The sequence below is a fragment of the Monodon monoceros genome, unplaced genomic scaffold, assembly GCF_005190385.1.
Source record: "Monodon monoceros isolate NGI ecotype Baffin Bay Population unplaced genomic scaffold, NGI_Narwhal_1 Super_Scaffold_22, whole genome shotgun sequence".
NCBI lineage: Eukaryota > Metazoa > Chordata > Mammalia > Artiodactyla > Monodontidae > Monodon > Monodon monoceros.
The window spans coordinates 40,788,896-40,815,211 of NW_021703779.1; the positions used below are offsets into that span (position 1 = coordinate 40,788,896).

The 26,316-nt window shown below is 40.1% G+C and overlaps 1 long non-coding RNA gene across 3 annotated transcripts in view; it reads right to left on the reverse strand.

Moving 5' to 3' along the window:
- The window catches only part of LOC114905994, a 249,353-nt gene extending 225,255 nt beyond the window's left edge, over nt 1-24,098 (reverse strand). For all 3 annotated transcript variants that reach the window (XR_003796354.1, XR_003796352.1, XR_003796353.1), the window contains exon 1: nt 23,966-24,098. This is a non-coding gene — a long non-coding RNA (uncharacterized LOC114905994). The remainder of the gene's footprint in view (nt 1-23,965) is intronic.
- Between the last annotated feature and the right edge of the window lie 2,218 nt (nt 24,099-26,316).

The following is a 26,316-nucleotide window of genomic DNA, read 5'->3' on the forward strand; positions in this document are numbered from 1 at the left end:
GTCTTTTGATTGGGACATTTAGTCCATTGACATTTAAAGTGATTATTGATAGGTATGTTCTTATTGCCATTTTGTTACTTGTTTTCTTGTTGTTTTGTAGTTATTCTCTGTTCTTTTCTAAGTCTTCTAGTTTATTCATTTGTGGTTTGATGATTTCCTTTAGTGGTATGCTTGAGTTCCTTTCTCTTTAGTTTTTATGTATCTACTGTATGTTTTTGATTTGTGGTTACCATGGGGTTCATATATATTGACTTATAACTATATCTACTAGTTTTACACTGGTAGTCATTTAAATTCAAATACATTCTAAAAGATCTGCATTTTTCCTCTCCTCTGACACATTTTGTGTTTTTGATGTCCTATATTACATCTTCATGTTCATCCCCTTACTCATTATTGTAGTTATAGTTGTTTTACAATTTTTGTCTTTTAATATTTGTACTAGCTTATATAACTGGTTGATCTTCAGCCTTTAACATATATTTGTCTTTACTAGTGCGATATTTCTTTTCCTATAGATACTTCTTGTTATAGCCTTTTCTTTTCCACTTGGAGAAGACCCTCTACCATTTCTTTTAGGGTCAGTTTAGTGTTGATGAACTCTTTTCGTTTTTGCTTGTCTGAGAAGTTCTTTATCTCTCCTTCAATTCTAAATGATAATCTTGCTGGGTAGAGTATCTTAGGTTGCAGGTTTTTCCCTTCAGCACTTTGAATATATTATGTGACTCACTTCTAGCCTGCAACATTTCTGCAGAAAAATCAGGCAATTGCCTTACAAGGGTTCCCTTGTATATTACTCTTTGTTTTTCTCTTGCTGCCTTTAGAATTCTCTATGTTTAGCTTTTGCCATTTTAATTATGTCTTGGTGTAGGTCTGTTTGGGTTCATCTTGTTTGGGACTCTCTGCTTCCTATACCTGGATATCTGTTTCCTTCTTCTTTTTTGGAAAGTTTTCAACCATAATTTCATCAAGCACATTTTTTACCTCCTTCTCTTCTCTTCTCCTTCTGGGATCCCTATAATGCAAACGTTGGTATGCTTAATATTGTCCAAAGATCCCTTTCTAATTTTTTTATTTGGTTTTCTTTTTGCTGTTCTGATTGGGTGATTTCTATTATCCTATCTTTCAGATCACTTATGTGTTCTTCCATATAACCTAGTCTGCTGTTAATTCCTTCTAGTGTGTTTTTCATTTCAGTTATTGAATTCTTCAGTTCTGACTGGATCATTTTAATATTTTCTATTTCCGTGTTAAAATTGTCATTGTGTTCATCTATTCTTTTTCCTAATTCAGTTAACATTATTACTACTAATGTTTTGAATTCTTGTTCTGGTAAATTGTTTATTTCTGCTTCATTAGTTGCTTTTTTCAGGGGTTTTCTCTTGCTCTTTCAATTGAAACAAATTCTTCTGTCTTCTCATTTTGCTTAACTTTCTCTGTCCCTATGAAAGTAGGTGAAACAGTTACCTATTGCGGTCTTGAAGGGGTGTCCTTGTGTGGGAGCAACACTATACTGCCTGCATGTGTCCCGTGGCTTTGAAGGAGGAACTGGATCTGACATGAACACAAGTCACATCTTTCCCCAGGGTGTGCAGGCAGTTATCACCTTGATAGGAGGTAGGGCTGGAGATTGAGGGGCTAGGGGCTGAGCCAGGTGTCAGCTGAGGGTTCTCCTCTGCTCAGTGGCCATCCCTGCCCTTTCTGGGTTGGGACTGGATCTCAAGTTGCTGGAGTAGAAACCCTGAGGGTTGAGTCCCAGCTGGCTCCATTCCCTTTAAGTGTGTGCTCTCCCCATTCCCAGCACCAGCACCCTTGCCCCAGAGGGGAGCAGTGCTGGGGCAGGAGTTGATGCAGGTGCTGGGCATGGGTTGGGGTGCAGGCTGTGGGGGTCAAGCCACAGTCAGTGACCCTGACCGCTTTTGATGCCCTGCCTGTGTAAGCACCAGTAATGGCTGCCCCTGCCCTGCTCAGATGCTGCTCTGGGATTGGGCCACCTTTATCCTCGGCTGCGGCAGTCCTTGCCCCAGTGTGGAGCTGCGCCATGAAGCTGTCACTCAGCTCAGACTGGGGTGCACACCAGGGTGGTGGGGGAAACTAGCCAGTGACCCATGAAGATTCAATCTGCCCTCTCTACCCTGTTTCAGGAGTAAATGTGTGCTCACTCTTCATGAGTGAAGTCCAGGCTTCCCACAGCCCTCCTGTTAGTCCCACTGACCCTCCAACCAGCCAAGGGGACTCATCTTCCCAGTGTCAGACCCAAGGGCTGAGGCACCCAATCTGTGGCTCAAACCACCACTCCCCAGGGAGGATCTCTACCTGTGTAATCCCCCTCCTCTTCTGAGTCCCCTCCTAGGGGCACAGGTCCCACCCTAATCACTTCTCTTCTCTTCCTATCCGATTCTGTGTGGATCTTTCCTACAGCCTTGGCTGTACAGGAGTAGTTCTGCCAGTCTCCTGTTAGTTTTCAGGGAAAATTGTTCCACATGTAGATGTATTTTTGATGTGTTCATAGGGCGAGTTGAGTTCCACCTCCTCCTTCTCCACCATCTTGGTCTCCTCTTCTCTCTTGGCATTATTGGGTTTGGCATTTCAATTGTCAAAAATCTACTGACCATAAATATAAGGGTTTATTTCTGGAGTCTTGATTCTGTACCACTGTCTGCCTGTACCACACTGTCTTGATTACTGTAGCTTTTTAGTAAGTTTTTGAAATGAAGAAGTGAAAGTCCTTCAACTTTGTTCTTCTTTCTCAAAAATCCTTTTGCTATTCTGGGCCATTTTAGGATCAACTTGTAAATTTCTGGGGGGCAGGGGGAAGCCAGTTAGGATTTTTGTAAGGATTGAGTTGAATCTATAGATCTAGCTAACAGAATTTGGTTTTCTAATCTATGAACATGGACTGTCTCTCCATTTACTTAGATCTTCTTTAATTCCTCAGCAATATTTTGTATTTTCGGTGTACAAGTCTTGCATTTCTTTTGTTACATTGATTCCTGAGTATTTTATTGTCTTTCGTGCTAGCGTGGATGGAATCCTTCCCTTAAATTTCATTTTCAGATGGTTCATTGCTAGTATATAAAAATACAATTGATTTTTGTGTATCAATCTTGTGTCCCACAACCTTGTTCACCTTGTTTATTAGATCTAGTAATTGCTTTTTGTAGATTCCCATAGGATTTTCTTACATACAGGGTCCTATAATCTGCAAAGAAAGATAGTTTTACTTCTTTCTTTCCAATCTTGATGCCTTTAATCTTTCCTCTTGTTGCATTGGCTAGAACATACAGTTCAATGTTGAATAAAAGTGGCAAGAGTAAACATCTTGCCTTTTTCCCAATTTAGGGAAAGCATTCAGTCTTTCATTATTACATAGGATTTTAGCTGTAGGTTTTTCATAGATGCCATTTATCTAATTGAGAAGTCCCTGCTTATTACTAGTTTGCTGACAGGTTTTGGTTTGTGTTTTTATCTTGAATGTTAGATTTTATTAAATGTTTTTTCTGTATCTATTGAGATGATTCATGCATTTTTTATCCATTACTCGCTAATACAATTTATTATATAAATTGATTTTGAGATGATAAAGTCAATCTTGCATTCTTGAAATAAATTCCATTTGGTAATGGTGTATAATCTTTTTAATATGCTGTTGGATTTGGTTTGCTAATATTTTGTTGAGGATTACTGTATCTATGTTCATGAAGGTTATCAGTCAGTATTGTTTACTTTTTTCTTGTGCTATCCTTATCAGGTTTGGGTATCAGGGTAATACTGGTCTCATAGAATGAATTGGGAAGTGTTCCCTTCTCTGTTTTCTAGAAAAGTCTGTGAGAATCAATGTTAATTCTTCTTTACATATTACATAGAATTCACCAGTGAAACAATCTGAGCCTCAACTTTTCTTTGTGGGCAAAATTTTAATTACTAAATTCACTGCATTTACTTATTACAGGTCTATTCAGATTCTCTATTTCTGTCAGTTTTATCTATACTCTATCAGTTTTGGTGATTTATATATTTCTAATAATTGGTCCATATTATCTACATTTTCTAATTTGTTCGCATAAAGTTGTTCATAGTATTCCCCAACCGTTCTTTTCATCAACAGTGAAAGATCAATAATGATGATGCCTCTTTCATGCCAGATTGTGGTAAATTGTGCCTCTCTTTTTTTCTTAGTCAGTCTAAGGGTTTTTCAAATGCGTGGATTTTTTTCTAAAAACCAACTTTTGGTTTCATTGATTTTCTCAAAAGTTTTGTTTTTGTTATTGTTTTCTATTTAATTGATTTCTCCTCTAATCTTTATTATATTCTTCCATTTGTTTCAGTTTGTTCTTCTTTTTCTAATTTCTTAAGACATAAGCTTAGATTATTGATTTGGTATCTTCTCTATCTTTTCTAATATACGTGTTTAAAGCTATAAAATATCCCTCTAAGCACTGCCTTTGCTGCATCCCATAAAATTTGATATGTTATATTTTCATTTTCTTTCACTTCAACATATTTTTAAATTCCTTTTCTGATTTTTTTCCTTCACTCAAGAGTTATTTAGAAGTTTGTTACTTAGTTTCCAAATATTTGGAAATTTCCCAAATTTCATTCTTTGTGGTTTCTAATTCATTTCTGTTGTGGCCAGGGAATATGCTTTGCATGATTTCAAATCTTTTAAATTTACTGAGACTTTTTATGGACTAATATGGTCTATCCTAGAGAATGTTCCATTTGCACTTGAAAATAATATGTATTCTGCTTTGGTTGGATGGAATGTTTTATAGATGTCAGTCAGTTCAAGTTTGTTAATCTTGTTCAAGTCATTTATATCCTTGCTGATTTTCTATCTAGATTTTTATTTATTATTTAGAGTAGGGTGTTGACATCTCCAGCTACGATTGTTAAATGTCTATTTCTCCTTTCAGTTCTATCAGCTTTTGCTTAGTGCATTTTGGGGCTCTATTGTCATGTGCATATAGGTTCATAATTGTTATAGATTCCTGGTCAATTTACACTTTTATCATCATGAAATATCCTCCTTTAACTCTGATAATACTTTTTTGTCTTAAACTCTATTTTGTCAGATATTAGCATGGCCACTTCAACACTTTCTTAGTTGCTGTTTGCATTGTGTATCTTTTTTCATCCTTTTACTTTTAACGTACCTGTGTCCTCCAAAATAAAGTGTGTCTCTTACAGACAGCATAAAGCTGGATCTTGTTTTCTGTGCTAACAATGTCTGGTTTTTGACTGGAATGCTTAATCTACTCACATTTATATGGTGAATTTACATCTCCCATTTTGCTATTTTTTATATGTCCCATGTCTTTTTTGTTTCACTGTTCCTCCTTTACTTTCTTCTTTGCCGTTATACATTTTTCTATATTATACCATGTAAATTCCTTTGCTGAATTGTTTCACTATTTTTTTTAAGTTATGGTCTTAGTTGTTGCTCTAGGGATTACTATATGTATTTTAACTTGTCACTATCTACTTCATATTAATACTAACTTACCTTTGGCAAAATATAGAAAAATTACACTAACGTAGCTCCATTTCTTCCTCCCCCTTCTTTGTGCTATTATTGTCATATATTATATCTTTATATGTTACAAGCTGAACAAAAGAGGCTTATAATTATTTTATGAAACCTTATTACTTTTAAATTTGTTAAGAAAATGTTTTAAATATATATAGCATTTTATATTTACCTACATTTTATCTTTTACTGGAACTTTTAATTTTTCTAGGTGAATTAGAGTTACCACCTAGTGTCATTTCCTGTCAGCCTGAAGGACTATATGTATTATTTCTAGAAAAACACATCTGTCTATAAAAAATAAGGTTATTGGAGAGACCTTCAAGATGGCAGAGGAGTAAGACTTGGAGATCACCTTCCTCCCCACAAATACATCAGAAATACATCTATATGTGGAACAACTCCTACAGAACACCTACTGAACGCTGGCAGAAGACCTCAGACTTCCCAAAAGGCAAGAAACTCCCCACACGCCTGGGTAGGGCAAAAGAAAAAAGAAAAAACAGAGACAAAAGAATAGGGATGGAACCTGCACCACTGGGAGGGAGCTGTGAAGGAGGAGAAGTTTCCACACACTAGGAAGCCCCTTCACTGGCGGAGATGGGGTGTGGTGGAGGGGAAGCTTCAGAGCCACGGAGGAGAGCACAGCAACAGGGGTGCAGAGAGCAAAGCGGAGAGATTCCCGCACAGAGGACTGGTGCCAGACCAGCACTCACCAGCCTGAGAGGCTTGTCTGCTCGCCCGCTGGCTGGGACGGGTGCGGGCTGGGAGCTGAGGCTCTGGCTTCTTCAGTGGTCAGATCCCAGGGAGAGGACTGGGGTTGGCTGCATGAACACAGCCTGAATGGGCTAGTGCTGCCACAGCCAGCTGGGAGGGAGTCCAGGAAAAAGTCTGAAACTGCCTAAGAGGCAAGAGACCATTGTTTCAGGGTGCGCGAGGAGAGGGGATTCAGAGCACCGCGTAAACAATCTCCAGAGATGGGCGTGAGCTGTGGCTATCAGCACAGACACCAGAGATGGGCATGAAACGCTAAGGCTGCTGCTGCAGCCACCAAGAAGCCTGTGTGCAAGCACAGGTCACTATCCACACCTTCCCTCCCAGGAGCCTGTGCAGCACACCACAGCCAGGGTCCCGTGATCCAGGGACAACTTGCCCAGGAGAACACACAGCACGCCTGTTGCAATGTCATGACGGCCTCTGCCACCACAGGCTCACCACACATTCCATGGCCCTCCCTTCCCCTGGCCGGAGTGAGCCAGAGCCCCGTAATCAGCTGCTCCTTTAACCCCGTCCTCTCTGAGCGAAGAACAGACACCCTCAGGCGACCTACACGCAGAGGCGTGGCCAAATCCAAAGCTGAACCCCAGGAACTGTGCAAACAAAGAAGAGAAAGGGAAATCTCTCCTAGCAGCCTCAGGAGAAGTGAATTAAATCTCCACAATCAACTTGATGTACCCTGCATCTCTGGAATATCTGAATAGATAATGAATCATCCCAAAATTGAGGTGGTGGATTTTGGGAGCAACGATATATATATATATATTTCCTTTTTCTCTTTTTGTGAGTGTGTATGGGTATGCCTCTTCGTGTGATTTTGTCTGTATAGCTTTGCTTTTACCATTTGTCCCAGGGTTCTGCCTGCCCATTATTTTGTTGTTGTTGTTGCTGTTTTTGTTTTCTAGTACAGTTTTTGGTGCTTTTCATTGGTGGATTGGTTATTTGGCTTGAATGCTCTCTTCTTTCCTTCTCTTTTTTTTTCTTTATTACTTTAAAATTTTTTTCATTTTTAAAAATTATTTTTTATTTTTAAATTTAATAACTTTATTTTTTCTTTCTTCCTTTCTTTTTTTCTCCTTTTTCTTCTGAGCCGTGTGGCTGACAAAGTCTTGGTGCTCTGACCGGGTGTCAGGCCTGTGCCTCTGACGTGGGATAGCCGAGTTCAGGACATTGGTCCACCAGAGAACTCCCAGCTCCACATAATATCAAACAGCGAAAGCTCTCCCAGAGATCTCCATCTCAATGCTAAGACCCAGCTCCACTCAACGACCAGCAAGCTACAGTGCTGGACACCATATGCCAAAAAAGTAGCAAGACAGGAACACAACCCCACTTATTAGCAAAGAGGCTGCCTAAAATCATAAGGTCACAGACACCCCAAAACACACCACTGGACAGGGTCCTGCCCACCAGAAATTCAAGATCCAGGCTCATCCACCAGAACACAGGCACTAGTTCCCTCCACCAGGAAGCCTACACAACCCATGGAAACAACCTTAGCCACTGGGGGCAGACACCAAAAACAATGGGAACTACGAACCTGCAGCCTGCGAAAGGAGACCCCAAACACAGTAAGATAAGCAAAATGAGAAGACAAAAAAACACACAGAAGATGAAGAAGCAACGTATAAACCCACCAGACCAAACAAATGAAGAGGAAATAGGCAGTCTACCCGAAAAATATTTCAGAGTAATGATAGTAAAGGTGATCCAAAATCTAGGAAATAGAATGGAAAAAATACAAGAAACGTTTAACAAGGACCTAGAAGAACTTAAGAGCAAACAAACAATGATGCACAAAACAATAAATGAAGTTAAAAATTCCCTACAAGGAATCGGTAGCAGAATAACTGAGGCAGAAGAACGGATAAGTGACCTGGAAGATAAAATAGTGGAAATAACTACTGCAGAGCAGAATAAAGAAAAAAGAATGAAAAGAATTGAGGACAGTCTCAGAGACCTCTGGGACAAAATTAAACACACCAACATTCAAATTATAGGGGTCCCAGAAGAAGAAGAGAAAAAGAAAGTGACTGAGAAAATATTTGAAGACATTATAATTGAAAACTTCCCTAATATGTAAAAGGAAATAGTTAATTAAGTCCAAGAGGCACAGAGAGTCCCATACAGGATAAATCTAAGGAGAAACACACCAAGACACATATTAATCAAACTATCAAAAATTAAATACAAAGAGAAAATATTAAAAGCAGCAAGGGAAAAAAAACAAATAACACACAAGGGAATCCCCATAAGGTTAACAGCTGATCTTTCAGTAGAAACTCTGCAAGCCAGGACGGTGTGTCAGGACACATTTAAAGTGATGAAAGGGAAAAACCTACAACCAAGATTACTCTATCCAGCAAGGATCTCATTCATATTTGATGGAGAAATTAAAACCTTTACAGACAAGCAAAAGTTCAGAGAATTCAGCACCACCAAACCAGTTTTACAACAAATGCTAAAGGAACTTCTCTAGGCAGGAAACACAAGAGAAGGAAAAGACCTACAATAAAAACCCAAAACAATTAAGAAAATGGTAATAGGAAAATACATATTGATAATTACCTTAAATGTAAATGGATTAAATGCTCCAACCAAAAGACATAGACTGGCTGAATGGATACAAAAACAAAACCCATATAAATGCTGTCTACAAGAGACCCACTTCAGACATAGGGATACATACAGACTGAAAGTGAAGGGACGGAAAAAGATATTCCATGCAAATGGAAATCAGAAGAAGCTGGAGTAGCAATTCTCATATCAGACAAAATAGACTTTAAAGTAAAGATTAGTACAAGAGACAAAGAAGGACACTACATAATGATCAAGGGATCAATCCATGAAAAAGACATAACAATTGTAAATATTTATGCACCCAATAAAGGAGCACTTCAACACATAAGGCAAATGCTAACAGTCATAAGAGGGGAAATCAACAGTAACACAATCATAGTAGGGGATATTAACACCCCACTTTCACCAATGGACAGATCATCCAAAATGAAAATAAATAAGGAAACACAAGCTTTAAACGATACTTTAAACAAGATGGACTTAACTGATATTTATAGGACATTCCATCCAAAAACAACAGAATACACTTTCATGTCAATTGCTCATCGAACATTTGCCAGGAAGGATCATATCTTGGGTCACAAATCAAGCCTTGGTAATTTAAGAAAACTGAAATCGTATCAAGTATCTTTTCCAACCACAGTGCTATGAGACTAGATATCAATTATTGGAAAAAATTTGTAAAAATTACAAACACATGGAGGCTAAACAATACACTACTTAATAACCATGAGATCACTGAAGAAATCAAAAAATACCTAGAAACAAATAACAATGAAAACACAATGACCCAAAACCTATGGGATGCAGCAAAAGCAGTTCTAAGAGGGAAGTTTATAGCAGTACAATCCTACCTCAAGAAACAAGAAACATCTCAAATAAACAACCTAACCTTACACCTAGAGCAATTAGAGAAAGAAGAACAAAACAAATCCCCAAAGTTAGAAGAAGGAAAGAAATCATAAACATCAGATCAGAAATAAATGAAAAAGAAATGAAGAAAACAATAGCAAAGATCAATAAAACTAAAAGCTGGTTCTTTGAGAAAATTTAAAAAATTGAGAAAACATTAGCCAAACTCATCATGAAAAAAAAGGGAGAAGACTCAAATCAATAGAATTAAAAATGAAAAAGGAGAAGTAACAACTGACACTGCAGAAATACAAAGGATCATGAGAGATTACTACAAGAAACTATATGCCAATATAATGGACAACCTGGAAGAAATGGACAAATTCTTAGAAAAGCACAACCTGCCAAGACTGAATCAGAAAGAAATAGAAAATATGAACAGACCAATCACAAGCACTGAAATTGAAACTGTGATTAAAAATCTTCCAACAAACAGAAGCCCAGGACCAGATGGCTTCTCGGGCAAATTCTATCAAGCATTTAGAGAAGGGCTAACATCTATCCTTCTCAAACTCTTCCAAAATATAGCAGAGGGAGGAACACTCCCAAACTCATTCTACGAGGCCACCATCACCCTGATACCAAAACCAAACAAAGATGTCACAAAGAAAACTATAGGCCAATATCACTGATGAACATAGATGCAAAAATCCTCAACAAGATACTAGCAAACAGAATCCAACAGCACATTAAAAGGATCATACAACATGATCAAGTGGGGTTTATCCCAGGAATGCAAGGACTCTTCACTATACGCAAGTCAATCAATGTGATACACCATATTAACAAATCGAAGGAGAAAAACCATATGATCATCTCAATAGATGAAGGAAAAGCTTTCGACAAAATTCAGCACCAATTTATGATAAAAACCCTCCAGAAAGTAGGCATACAGGGAACTTATCTCAACATAATAAAGGCCATATATGACAAACTCACAGCCAAGATCGTTCTCCATGGTGAAAAACTGAAACCATTTCCTCTAAGACCAGCAACAAGACAAGGTTGCCCACTCTCACCACTATTATTCAACATAATTTGGAAGTTTTAGACACAGCAATCAGAGAAAAAAAAAGAAATAAAAGGAATCCAAATCAGAAAAGAAGTAAAGCTGTCACTGTTTCCAGATGACATGATACTATACATACAGAATCCTAAAGACGCTACCAGAAAACTACTAGAGCTAATCAATGAATTTGGTAAAGTAGAAGGACACAAAATTAATGCACAGAAATATTTTGCATTCCTATACACTAATGATGAAAAATCTGAAAGAGAAATTAAGGAAACACTCCCATTTACCACTGCAACAAAAAGAATAAAATACCTAGGGATAAACCTACCTAAGGAGACAAAAGACCTACATGCAGAAAATTATAAGACACTGATGAAAGAAATTAAAGATGATGCAAACAGATGGAGAGATAAATCACGCTCTTGGATTCGAAGAATAAACATTGTAAAAATGACTATACTACCCTAAGCAAACTACAGATTCAGGGCAAACCCTATCAAACTACCAATGGCATTTTTCACAGAACTAGAACAAAAAATTTCACAATTTGTATGGAAACACAGAAGACCCACAATAGCCAAAGCAATCTTGAGAAAGAAAAACGGAGCTGGAGGAATCAGGCTCCCTGACTTCAGACTACACTACAAAGCTACAGTAATCAAGACAGTATGATACTGGCACAAAAACAGAAATATAGATCAATGGAACAGGATAGAAAGCCCAGAGATAAACCCACGCACATATGGTCACCTTAGTTTTGATAAAGGAGGCAAAAATATACAATGGTGAAAAGACCTCCTCTTCAATAAGTGCTGCTAGGAAAACTGGACAGCTACATGTAAAAGAATGAGATTAGAACACTCCCTAACACCATACACAAAAATAAGCTCAAAATGGCTTAAAGACCTAAATGTAAGGCCAGACAGTATAAAACTCTTAGAGGAAAACATAGGCAGAACACTCTATGACATAAATCACAGCAAGATCCTTTTTGACCCACCTCCTAGAGAAATGGAAATAAACAAATGTGAGGTAATGAATCTTAAAAGCTTTTGCACAGCAAAGGAAACCATAAACAAGACCAAAAGACAACCCTCAGAATGGGAGAAAATATTTGCAAATGAAGCAACTAACAAAGGATTAATCTCCAAAATTTACAAGCAGCTCATGCAGCTCAATATCAAAAAAACAAACAACCCAATCGAAAAATGGGCAGAAGACCTAAATAGACATTTCGCAAAAGAAGACATACAGATTGCCAACGAACACATGAAAGGATGCTCAACATCACGAATCATTAGAGAAATGCAAATCAAAACTACAGTGAGATATCACCTCACACCAGTCAGAATGGCCATCACCAAAACATCTACAAACAATAAATGCTGGAGAGGGTGTGCAGAAAATGGAACCCTCTTGCACTGTTGGTGGGCGTGTAAATTGATACAGCCACTATGGAGAACAGTATGGAGGTTCCTTAAAAAACTAAAAATAGAACTACCATACGACCCCGCAATCCCACTACTGGGCATATAGCCTGAGAAAACCATAATTCAAAAAGCATCATGTACCACAATGTTCATTGCAGTTCTATTTACAATAGCCAGGAAATGGAAGCAACCTAAGTGCCCATCGACAGATGAATGGATAAAGAAGATGTAGCACATATATACAGTGGAATATTACTCAGCCATAAAAAGAAACAAAATTGAGTTATTTGTAGTGAGGTGGATGGACCTAGAGTCTGTCATACAGAGTAAAGTAAGTCAGAAAGAGAAAAACAAATACCGTATGCTAACACATATATATGGAATCTGAGAAAAAAAATGGTTATGAAGAACCTAGGGGCAGGACAGGAATAAAGACGCAGACGTAGAAAATGGACTTGAGGACATGGGGAGGGGCAAGGGTAAGCTGGGACAAAGTGAGAGAGTGGCATGGACTTATATACACTACCAAATGTAAAATAGATAGCTAGTGGGAAGCAGCCGCATAGCACAGGGAGATCAGCTCGGTGCTTTGTGACCACCTAGAGGGTGGGATAGGGAGGGTGGGAGGGAGACGCAAGAGGGAGGAGATATGGGGATATATGTATATGTATAGCTGATTCACTTTTTTATAAAGCAGAAACTAACACACCATTGTAAAGCAATTATACTCCAATAAAGATGTTAAAAAATATTAAATTTTTTTAAAAATTAAAAATAAGGTTATTTTGGCTTTACAAAATACTAGGTATCCCATCCTACAGGCAGGTACAAAGATAAAATGGGAAGAGTACAAATATTTTATTTATATCTATTAATTTCTGGAAGATTCATTCTCTTATGTGGTGTCTAGACATACTCTGGAAAATTTAACCGTAAGGTAGCCAAGTTCTTGGGTTATCAGTCCATCATTTTCCTTCAACCTTTGTGAGAGTAGGTTGGATATTTCTTTTTTAAAAGTATTTTTTGAAAGGAAATCTTGCTTTAGAGATTACTTTGCTGCTTTCTTTTGGATCTCACCACCACCACCTCAAGTTAAGAAGGGGAGTCCCAAGATAACTCAGAATAATGGAGGTTGCCTTTCAGATGGGGAGGCTGACATCTGTTTCTTCCCCAGCTGCTGAGCTGCAGAAATTCACAGACCAATCCTGTCTCTTGGGTGCAACTTGAGAGAGTTGTTGGTAAAGCTTGTCCTCAGGACTTTGGAGTGTTGGTGAAGATAATGACTGATGACTTCTCCCACCTAGATGAACTTGTAGAGCAGAGGCTGGTATAGCAGCCTGAAATGGCAAGATGAAGAAAGAGCAGTGGTGAAGACAGTTTGCATGTCCAGAGTTTGGTGGAGTGAGAGTGTTTGGGTTTTCCCAGGGGCCAAGTGGATGCCACAGAAGGCATCCAGCTGGAAGAATCTTAAAGGGTCTTGACCCAAGTGGACAGTGTGTCAGGTGAGGACACTAGGGGTAGGGGTAACCCCTGTGGTAGAAACTGAGGCAGTAAGTAAGTGAGCTGAGGAGTAAACACTGAGGAATTCAGTGCTCTTGGGATCATGGACCATCAGAATGACCCTATATTCCCTCTGGTACTCTTCCGTACTGCTAAACCTGTGCAAGGATCTTGCTGTATTAATGTCTTGGTTTCACTCATTTGCATTATAAGGTTCCTGGGGATGCTTGTCACCTTGTTTTGTTCAAAATGTAGTCTGTGAAGCTTTTCTTTTGCTATCATAATGGTTCTATTTTTAAGACAGTATTTAGAGAAATCAAATCTACACCATCATCACCTTGCCATGACCTGTTAGCCTAATACTGACTTTTGAAGAAACAGTGCTAGTTGACTTGTAGAATGTCCCATGTTCCGTGTCATCTGATTGTTTCCTATGATCTCATCTCAACTTTTCTTTTCTCTCCTGTATTTTCTACAGACTTGAAGTTAGGTATAGAAGTTTGATCAGTTTTAGGTTAAGCATTTTTTAAAAAATTTATTTATTTTATTTTTGGCTGCATTGGATCTTTGTTGCTGTGCACAGGCTTTCTCTAGTTGCAGCAAGCGGGGGCTACTCTTCGTTGCGGTGTGCGGACTTCTCGTTGCGGTGGCTTCTCTTGTTGCGGAGCATGGGCTCTAGGTGCGCGGGCTTCAGTAGTTGTGGCATGTGGGCTCAGTAGTTGTGGCTCATGGGCTCTAGAGCGCAGCCTCAGTAGTTGTGGCACATGGGCTTAGTGGCTCCGCAGCATGTGGGATCTTCCCGGACCAGGGCTCGAACCCGTGTCCCTTGCATTGGCAGGCGGATTCTTAACCACTGCACCACCAGGGAAGCCCAGGTTAAGCATTTTTAACACAAATACTTAATAACTGCCAAGAATATTTCATAGGTGCTACTATGCAACCCCCTATTAAGGATGCAATTAGCAAATAATTTGTAGAATAACATTTTGGTTCTACGTGAGCATCTTGTTCAAACAACCTTTTATCAAATGCATTTAACATCTGCTACGGACTGAATGTGTCCCCCCCAAATCCATATGTTGAAATCCTAACCCTCAATGTGATAGTGTTAGGAGGTGGGGCCTTTGGAAGTTGATTAGGTCAGGAGGGTGGAGCCTCATGAATGGGATTGCTGCCCTAGTAAGAAGAGACCAGAGGGCTAGCTTGCTCCTTTTCCACCATGTGAGGATACAACAAGAAGTTCAGCTAGCTACAACCCAGAAGTGGGCCCTCACCAAGAACCCAACCATACTGGCACCATGAGCTCCAATTTCCAGGCTCCAGAACTGTGAAAAATAAAGTTCTGTTGTTGATAAGCCACTCAGTTTATGGCATTTTGTTTTAACAGCTTAAGCTAAGGTAACATCTCTTGAGGTTCCTTACCTCAATCAATTATCTAATTCTTTCTCTATTTATTGGGTGGCATTCTTCTATAAATAATTGCTGTAGTGAATACTGTGTTGCTCCACTCAAATCTCTTTTTTGGGGCCAATACATTATCCCCCAGTTTCTGGGAAAATCAGCTACTGACCTCATAGCTATCTCTCTCATCGGGAACTGCCCTCAGCTACAGGCAACTGCCTCACTCAAAGTTATGCCCTCACCTCCCCACCTCTGCTCAGGGAGCAGGCAGTATTAAATGAGTGTCTTATGCAGGAACACAAAGGTCCAGCCTTCCATTTGGGACAACTCTGAAGGGCCATCCCAGCTCCAGAGCTCCCTGTAAGACTGTCTGAGGCCTCAGTTGCAACTGCATTGAGGGTAAATTCTCCCTCTGTCCAATCCTATCTCCCTCAACCTCTTACAGATGTTTCTCCCCAATAAACCTTCTGTATGTAACTTTCCATTTTTGTTAACCCAGAACTCATTCTAAGACAATGACAAAGAGCTTTCTTCTCTTTTTCTTTCATCTTTTTTCATTTGACTGTTTTTGGAGTATCAGTATGAACTCATGGTTTTGTATTTATTTAATGTATTACAACAAATTGCAGCCATTTTCGTCTTTGTGCTCAAATGATCAAATGTGGCCCGTGAAGGCCCTTCATGATGCCTCCTATGCCCTTTAGACATTAATCTTTTATTTATTTATTTATTTATTTTGCGGTACGTGGGCCTCTCACTGCTGTGGCCTCTCCCGTTGCAGAGCACAGGCTCCGGACGCGCAGGCTCTGCGGCCATGGCTCACGGGCCTAGCCGCTCCACGGCATGTGGGATCTTCCCGGACCGGGGCACGAACCTGTGTCCCCGGCATTGGCAGGCGGACGCTCAACCACTGCGCCACCAGGGAAGCCCTAGACATTAATCTTTAAGTGTGTCTTTTCTAGCACAAGAAGATAACCTATGCTCATCATGTATTCTTCTAGGTCCAGACCCAGAATCAGATATTTCTCTAAAAATCTCTGGTTCCCTTTTAGTGGGAATGGTGGTTAAAGATCAAGATCTGGGCACTAGGGATAAAATGTTTTCTTTTAATTTCATTTTCTAAATGTCTTTTTGCTGGTATACAGAAATACAATTTACTTTTGCATAGACATTTCACTGTGGTCACATTAGAATTAGAACCAAGTTCTCCTGAATCTCAGTCTCTATTAGTTAGAAATATTTTCAGCTGCAAATAACAGGAAGTTGACTCACAATGGCCTGGGAAAAACAAGATGTTTAGTTAGCTCCTCTAATAAGGAGTCTGATGATAGCCAGTCTGGGACTGATGCAATGGCTCAATAATCCTGTCAGGGACCCAAACTGTTACTATTTAACCACTTCTTAGTTTGTTCTCATGTTTCTTTTCTTGTTCTTACAAGATGACTGGGCTCCTACCAGATATTATCTATATTCTAGGCAAAAATAAGCAAAGATAAAGAGGTTAATGGTAAAAAAGTTTTCTCCTTTCCAGGCTTTGTTTTTTTTAATTTGAGAAAGATGCCCTCTCCATATAATTCCACTTAATCATTATTGGACAGAACTGTCACGAGTCCAACTCAATATAAGGTAGGTGAGAAAACTGAGGGGTTTTATTTCTTAACTTCCAATAACTGTTAAAAGGAGGGCAAGTTAGAAGGAGTCAAGAATGGATGTTGAAAGTACCTCTTGTGGTATCTGCATTAAAGCCAACATTCTTCCTACTAGGTAATTCCATTAGGTAAAACTTTGACAAAGTGTGACAAAGCTTGATTCATGTAAAAAAGGATTCCTTTGAACAAAAAGACCTCAAAGTACTTATATTTAGTATGTGTATCTGAAGACAAGATACGCTATAAAAAATGTGATCCTTGTTCACTGGAGAAGAATTTTTATTTAGTTTTCTCAATATAACTGAGATATAATATTAACATCATGTAAGAAAAAATTCTAGCAAAAGATGAATTACTTGTTTTGGACCAACTATCCCAGGGAAAACAACTAGAAAACCTGGGGAAAATATAAAAACAACTGTTTGAAGGCATCATAGAATCATAGGCATTAAGACTTTGTACAGCTAAGACCCAGAAGTAGAAGGAAGCCAAGAACGGCTGGCTTTCCTCTCAAAGTGATCACCATTCTGCGCATTCTACAAGTGAGAGCTGCAACTCAGAGATTTCAGCACTCTCGTGGTCGTTGAAACTTCAGGGCATGCCAATGCAGAGAGGTCTTTATAAACACTCCAAGATTTTAACTGGAATAAGTGTGAACTGAAATAGATCATTCCTAGGAATGAAGCTTGGACTTAAATTAGCTCAATATCTGACTGGATTAAGGTGGGAGGTCACAAATAAATTAATATCAGGAATGAAAAAGAGAATATCACCACAGATCTTACAGACACTAAAAAGGTCATTAGAAAAGATTATGAAAAGCTTTTACTAAAAATATGAAACTGAGATGCAATGAGCTAAATTCTAAGGAAATACTGTAACAAACTGACACATGAGTAGAGAATCTAAATTTTCCTGCATCTATTTATAAACATTTAATCCATAATTTAAAACTTTTCCATACAGAAAACTCAAGGTTCACATGGCTTACTTGACAAATTTTATCAGGGAGCTAAGGAAGAACTAACACCAATATTACACAAACTCTTCCAAAGAAAAGAAACTCTTTCAGGGCTTCCCTAGTGGCACAGTGGTTGAGAGTCCACCTGCCGATGCAGGGGACACGGGTTCGTGCCCCGGTCTGGGAAGATCCCACATGCCGCGGAGTGGCTGGGCCCGTGAGCCATGGCCGCTGAGCCTGCACGTCCGGCGCCTGTGCTCCACAACGGGAGAGGCCACAACAGTGAGAGGCCCGCGTACCGCAAAAACAAAACAAAACAAAACAAAAAGAAAAGGAACTCTTTCAAAGAGAAGAATGAAGGGCACCTTTTCCATCTCATTTTATGAGGTCAGCATTACTTTGATCCAAAAGCTGACAAGAACATTACAAGAAAGGAAAATTCAGTTCAATCTTTTTCATGACATCCTAAATGAAACATTAGTACATTAACTCCATAAATATATTAAAAGATAATAGGTCATTAGTAAACTGGGTTTATTCTGGGAATGTAATATTCATAAATCAATGAATGCAATGTTATAATGATAGAATAAAGAAGAAAAATCACATCTCAATAGATACAGAGAAGGCATTTAATAAATGTAACATCCATTCATATTAAAGCCTCTTTGCAAACCAGGGATAGAAGGAATCTTTCTTCAACTGGTAACTGATATCTATAGAAATTCTACAGCAAGGATCTTTTTCTTCCAAATGTGACAGGTTATCTTCTCTCATACCAATTCTTTGGCTGATAGAAACTATGAAAACTAGACAAAACACCAAAAGATCACAGCTTTTTAAAGGCATCAGAGATAAAGCAAGGAAACCAGCATTAGAGAGGTCTAGATGATTAAGTAAAGGGAAACACACTGAGGTGAGTTGCTTCTTTTTCCCTTGAGGCATTTGTCAGTTCCTAAGCTGTGTGGAGCCAAGGTGAAGAGCCAAGGTGAAGAGCAGAAAATAGCGATTCATAGCTTTGAGAAGTCTCATGAAGTAGGGCACAAAAATTGGATTTACTGCTTGTTATTAAGGCAGCCAAGACTTGAAGGTCAAGATCCAAAAACCACAGAAAACTGAGCTCCAAATTGTGAGCATAGTTCACAAGATGTCATGAAGTCAAGCAGAAAGCAGCAACTAAAAAGCTAAAAACTTAAGCAGAGCTTTTGGAAGTCTCACAGTAATAGAGACAAAAACTAGAAAACTAGAGATCAGGGTCTACCAGGCTTTCAGGTAAAAATCCTGAATGGCTTTGTCCTAGGAGAGGCAAACCAGTTATACATCAGCCCTCATGAAGATGAAATAGATTCTCAGATCATCTTAATCCTTTTCTAAAATTTATTTATTTATTTATTTAATTTATTTTTGGCTGCGTTGGTTCTTCATTGCTTCGCACGGGCTTTCTCTAGTTGCGGCGAGCAGGGGCTACTCTTTGTTGAGGTGCGTGGGCTCCTCATTGCGGTGGCTTCACTTGTTGCTGAAGCACGGTCTCTAGGAGCATGGGCATCAGTAGTTGTGGCATGTGGGCTCAGTAGTTGTGGCTCGCGGGGTCTAGAGTGTAGGCTCAGTAGTTGTGGCACACGGGCTTAATCACTCCACAGCATGTGGGATCTTCCTGGACCAGGGCTCGAACCGGTGTCCCCTGCATTGGCAGGCAGATTCTTAACCACTGTGCCACCAGGGAAGCCCTCATCTTAATCCTTGATGGACCAAGGTTATCTGCTTCTACTATATCTGGCCCCCAGAAGAAAAGTAAATTATTTCTAGAGGATGAAACATTATCCAGAAAAATTTTTTAAAACACTTCATATACAATTTCTGGCATTCAACAACAAAAAATATCACAGGCATGCCATGAATCAGATGAAGGAAACCAAGATAAAACAGGTGATATAAATAAACCCAATAGTGATCCAAATATTTGAGTTATCAGACACAACTTTAAAAAAAACACTATAATTACTATGTTCAAGAAATTAGGTGACAGGGACTTCTCCAGCGGTCCAGTGGTTAAGACTTCACCTTCCAAAGCAGGGGGTGCAGGTTTGATCCCTGGTTAGGGAGCTAAGATCCCACATGCCTCGCAGCCAAAACAACCAAAACATAAAACAGAAGCAATATTGTAACAAATACAATAAAAACTTTTAAAATGGTCCACATAAAAATAAAATGAAATTAGGTGACAAAATTATTGACATTAGAAAGAATCACATGGGGATTCTAGAACTAAAAAACACAGCTTAAATTAAGCACTAAGTAGATGTTAGATATAGCATAATAGAAGTTTAGTGAACTGGAAATGAGTTAGCAGAGGCTATTCAGGCTGGAGCATTATGAAAAAAAGGAACGAAAATTAATGGGAAGAGTGTAAGAGACATGGAACATGGTGTAAATGTTCAATATATGTTTAATTGGAAGGAATACCAGATTGAAAAGATACCAGAATTGACAAATGATATCAAGCCACTGACTCAAAAAGCTCTACTAATCTCAAACAGAATGAATACAAAGGAAATCATAACTAGGCACATCATAGTCAAACTGCTGAAAACAAAAGAGAAAAAAGGAAAATCTAATTGCAGCCAGAGAAAAAAGGCACATTACATTCAAAGGAGAAACAGTAAGAACGGCAACTGACTTTTCAACAAATACAATGAAATGATATCTTTAAAGTGCTGAAATAAAATAACTGCTAACTTAGGATTCTATTCTCAAGGAAAATATCCTTTTAAACGAAGATGAAATAAAGTTAATTTCAGAAAAACCAAAACTGATATAATTAATTGCCAGCAGACCTACACTAAAATAAACACTAAAGGGATTTCTTAAAGTTAGGAAATAATGATGCTTAAAAAATAGAAAGTGAAAGCATTATGAAGAATAAAGAGTAAATATGTGGATAAAACTATATGAACACTGACTGTATTAAGCAATTATAATAATGCATAGAGAGACTTAAAATATATGTAGAATTAAAATTCAGGTCAACAATAGTATAAATGATAAGAGGGGATTGACCTAAAATATTTTCTATCATTGAATTGTGGAAGAAGCAGTAAAAGTATTAATCTACAGAAGACATAAATTGAGGCATGTATGTCATAATCTCTAGGGTAATCACTAAAATAATAATTAGGGGGTTTCCCTGGTGGTGCAGTGGCTGAGAGTCTGCCTGCCGATGCAGGGGACATGGGTTCGTGCCCCGGTCCGGGAAGATCCCACATGCCGCAGAGTGGCTGGGCCCGTGAGCCATGGCCGCTGAGCCTGCGCGTCCGGAGCCTGTGCTCCACAATGGGAGAGGCCACAACAGTGAGAGGCCCGCGTACAGCAAAAAAAAAAAGAAAAAAGAATAATTAAAGACTGCAAAACTAACAGGGCAATAGAAGGGAAATGGAATGATAAAAGTTAATCAAGGGACTTCCCTGGTGGTGCAGTGGTTGGGACTCCGTGCTTCCAGTGTAGGGGACATGGGTTCGATCCCTGGTCGGGGAACTAAGATTCCGAATGCCATGTGGCACAGCCAAAAATTAAAAAAAAAAAAAGTTAATTGATTCATCTAGACAAATTATCCAATCTCTCAGATTCCTTCAGCCCTTCATGGTACCAGTCTTGGGGGAAGCCTTACTATTTCCATGAAGTGTCACATTTTTACACGCACCTGACTTTCTCCAAAAGTCCTCTATCTGGTACACTGAATGATGATAAAATCTGAGGGGTTGGGCTGCATCAGCTGCCACAGTGGTGTCTGGATTTGAGGGGCCCTCTCTTGTCCCTTTCTTTTCATCTTTAAAGCTCAAAAGTAGGGCTTCCCTGGTGGCGCAGTGATTGACAGTCTGCCTGCCGATGCAGGGGACACGGGTTCGTGTCCTGGTCTGGGAAGATCCCACATGCCGCGGAGCGGCTGGGCCCGTGAGCCATGGCCACTGAGCCTGCGTGTCCGGAGCCTGTGCTCCGCAACGGGACAGGCCACAACAGTGAGAGCCCAGTGTACAGCAAAAAAAAAAAAAAAAAGCTCAAAAGTAGAGTAAATGAGAGATCTAACAACGGGCAGCCTTGTCTCTCAGCCTCAATTTTTCATAGTGACACAGCCAAATTATCTGCCCATTCAGGTGTGCATCTGTGGCCCCTAGACATTTTAACTACACAGTGACTAGCCACCAAGAAGCAAATGAACTGCCCATTCAGCAGTGTTTCTGGGACCTATAGACATTGTGGCCATACAATCATAAGGCCATAAGTTCACATGGCCTGCCAGTTCAGGGGCATTTGTGGCCCACAGAAAATGAGGCCATTCAATCATTAGCACTACTGGTGATTTGTCCTCAACCCCAGAGAGGATGCTTCCCACCCCTCAAGTGAAACAGTTCAACTTTTCTGCCATGTTCACTCCACATTAGGTACCACTGTCAGGCAAAGGGCTCAATCACCAGCAAGCATCACTGAGGCAGGCTGGGTCACAGACACATGGATCAGCACAAAGCACAAGTCTCACATTCTCTCGTTATCCTGTAGAGAGACATGCTTGGGTTGGGTGCAGCTGGACCAGGATCACCCCTGACAATCTTCCTTTTCACAGCATGAGCATGAAAGTGCCATTGTAAGCAGAGGAAAAGTATTTGAGCTCAGGTGCCAGATGTTCAGGGGAATGCTGAAAATGACAGCTGCCCAGCAACCTTGTGGGAAGTTGAGATCATGAGCAGCCCCTCACTCTATCTGGGGGAGGAGGAGCCACTGGTCCCGCCTAGCCCACTGTCAGGCCACCCAGAGAAAGCCTCTTATTATTCCGCGTATAATCCTTTTTGTCTCGCAACACGCTCTTTGGAAAGAGTTCTATGGTGAAATACATTTGGAAAATGCTGTATTTTTTTTTTACCTTTTTTTTCACCTTTTTTTTTTTTTTTTTTCCGGTACGTGGGCCTCTCACTGCTGTGGCCTCTCCCATTGCGGAGCACAGGCTCCAGACGCGCAGGCTCAGCGGCCATGGATCACGGGTCCAGCCGCTCCATGGCATGTGGGATCTTCCCGGACTGGGGCATGAACCCACGTCCCCTGCATCGGCAGGCGGACTCTCAACCACTGCATCACCAGGGAAGCCCCTGGAAAATGCTGTATTTTACAGACCTTCTGGGAGATCTATATAGTATCCTACCTACATAGTATCCTAGTGGTTGTAGAAGTCTCTCCATTAAAAAAAAAACACATCTAAACAATGTTTCCCAAGTTTTTATGATCATAGAACCTTTTACTCACATCATGATTGTTAATAAGCTAGAGAACCAGTGTTTCATGGAACACATTCTGTGAAATGCTGACCTAGGGCAGGCATAGCAAATAGGTTTCAACATAATTACCAACTCTGATTGGTAGAGGTAGACTAGAACATACTGTTGAGAAGAATTCTAAGAGCCTGTCTGACCTTGACCAGAAAGAGTACCATTATTTTTTTTGAATTTTATTTTATTTTATTTTTTTATAGAGCAGATTCTTATTAGTTATCTATTTTATACATATTAGTGTATATATGTCAATCCCAATCTCCCAATTCACATTATTGACAAACGATAGCTGCCGTGTATGTAGAATATAATGGCAGCATAAGGGCAACAGATTTGCCAGTCTTGATCTAGGTTCTCTAGCTTTATTTTCTCTGGCAAAAGATTCCTCTAGGTCAGAATCGGTGACTTAAGAATTCCTCCAACAGGAACACAACTTGGGAAATGTGAGTCTTCATTCATTATAATTTGCTCATGTTCACTGAGTCTTTACTGAGTAGACTGGTCCCTCAGGAAGGGGAGAAAGTTCTTTCCATTGAAAGGAATGCTCTGAGGTGTCATATAAAATAAATCCTGGAATCCATCTCCAAGCTCAGTACCCAGGAGGATGCTCTTTACCCGAATGCCCCCATGACTACAGCCTTGGCCTCTGAGGTCAGGGGCATTTGGGCAGAATCTAGGAATTTCTCCCAACTCTCTGAAGCCTCCTTGGCCCTAACACCTATGAATGCTTTGGGCTTCTCCACTGTGAAGCTGCTCAGGGCTTTGGAGGCCAGTACTTTGCACTTGAGGATCTGCTGTCTGAGATGTGGGTCTGTGTGTATGTACCTGCACATCTATAAGAACATACATGTACAAGTGTGTACAAAGATAGTGGGGAGCACAAATTAGGGCTCACTTGATATCCATAGGGTCCAGGGCCAGGAGAAGAAGACAATTCCATGACACAAACCACTGTTGCTTGCCTCAGCAGTTGATGCTTCAGTTTGCAGAGTGACACTGGAGACATCGGCAGGGATCAACTTCAGTCTGGAAGGAGGAAAAGGGAGACAAATCTTTCAATTTTAATGGGATTTTCAAAGATGTGCCATGTATTGTCTGTTGGCACTCTGCGACATTCCCATTCCCATCCCCTCTCCTGTACTGCCGGGGCTGGAAGCATTGAGATTACATTTCTCAGACTTGCTTGCCAATGTGACCTCTCTGCATGAAATTTGGAAGGGAGAAGGGAGTTAGAAACCATACTTTTCCTCTAGCAGGAAGAGTAGGCAAGTATTTTTCAGCAGATGTGAGTTTTGTTTGGTTTTAATTTTATTTAAGTATAGTTGATTTACAATGTTGTATTAATTTCTGCTGCAAGCAGATGTGAGTTTTGCAGTACCTGCTAGACTCCTTGCTATGCTAATCACCCAACCACCCTGGGGCCATGGGACACCTGTGCTGTCAGCAATGGTTTTCTGCAGTTTTTTGACCTCTGGGTCTCAGAAAAAACTTCCTGATTTTCTGTACCATGGTGATCCTGAAAGCTAGTGGTGGCTCCTGACCTGTGCTCCTCCATTCTCTTTCTCACTTCCAGGAATGATGACAACTAGAGTGCCCTGGAAGCCATGTTGAAGAGGGCAGAGATGCCAACAGCCTCGATCTATATGGAGGAACACCACCGGTCAATATGGACTACCCATGGTTGATTCTTATGCGAGCAAGAAAGGTTGTGTCTGAGCCATTATATTTTCCGTCTAATTATTCCAGTAGTTTGGCTTACCCAGACTAATACAAGAGTTGTAGCATGTATCTAGTTACTGGTAGTCCCTGGGGTTTGTAGACAGGGGTGTGCTTACAAATACTGTCTGACCATCAGAGGGACCTCTGTGGGTCCGTTTTCCCCAGAGTGGTGCCTGCATGGGTATGCAGACCTATGAGGAGAGCTATTGGGGTTGGCCCAAAAGTTTGTTCGGGTTTTTCTGTAACATCTTATGGAAAAACCCAAACAAACTTTTTGGCCAACGCAATATTTTGACCTTTTGACCTGGGCTCAGTACAGCTGGGTCCTCTTGGGCAGCTGAGACCTGTGTTCAGTACAACATGGAGACAAGGAGGCCTGGAATGGAGATCACCCTGGTGGTTCTTATAAAGTCTTAAATAATCCATCATTGAACAATGCCCATTCCTTTACTATTCTCTTCCCCCAGAAGCTCCTGTGCAACAGAGGGAGGGAAGGAGGAGAGGGGCACATTGGCTGGGAAGTCAAGTGGAATAGGTCCCAGTCTCAGCCTGTTAACAACTCCCTGAAGCATCCTCTCCCTCCACGGGCCTCAGAGTCTTCAACCCCAAAAGAGAATTAGTGAGGGGTCTCACTAGTGAGATCAGAAAGCACCCCAATCCTACTCCCTCATCACTGTGTCTCCATGTGTGCATGTGTGTGTGTGTGTGTGTGTTCCAAGCAGAAGTCATAGCTGCTAAACCAGAGGGTCCATAAAACCTTATTTGGACTCATAGTGTGTTCTGAGGACTAGCATATTAGCACCACTTGGGAGCTTGTGAGAAATGCAGACACTCAGCGTCCCCAACAGAACTACTGAATCAGAAGTTGCAATTTAACAAGATCCCTAGGGGAACCCTATGTAAATTCAAGTCTAAGATGTACTGCTCCAGAGGACGGGGGGAAAAGACAAATCACCTTGAAAAATGAATGGGATCTGGAGTCAGGACACCTAAATTCTAGTTTGAGTTCTGCCACTTACTTACTCCACAAAATTTACCAAGACATGTAACCATCCAAATCCTTTTCTTAAATGAGGATGTGCTCATGACTACTGAATGGTATAGAAGTCAAGGGTATGCATTCTGGAGCCAAACCGCCTAATCTTAACTCTTTATTTCATTTACTACCTGTGAAGCGTTGGATAACTCACTTGACATCTGTATGCTTCAGTCTCCCGATCTGGAAGGTATGGTATAATAATAGTGAGGGATTCTACTAATAATTTTAAATTACAAATGAATATAAATAACATAGCACAGTGCCTGGCATAGTCTAAGTCCACAGTACATATTATTATACTCTGGCTTATTACAACATCCTTCAACAGAAAGACCTTGAAAGTAGAATCGTCATCAGCTAGCTGAAGTCTTCCTCCTTTGGGTTTTATTGTGGTACACACACTTCTCAACTAACAGACACAGTCATCCAAAGACTGAAGCTCTAACCTCTGTGCCACCTGACAGTCATGTGATTGGCTTCATGCCAAC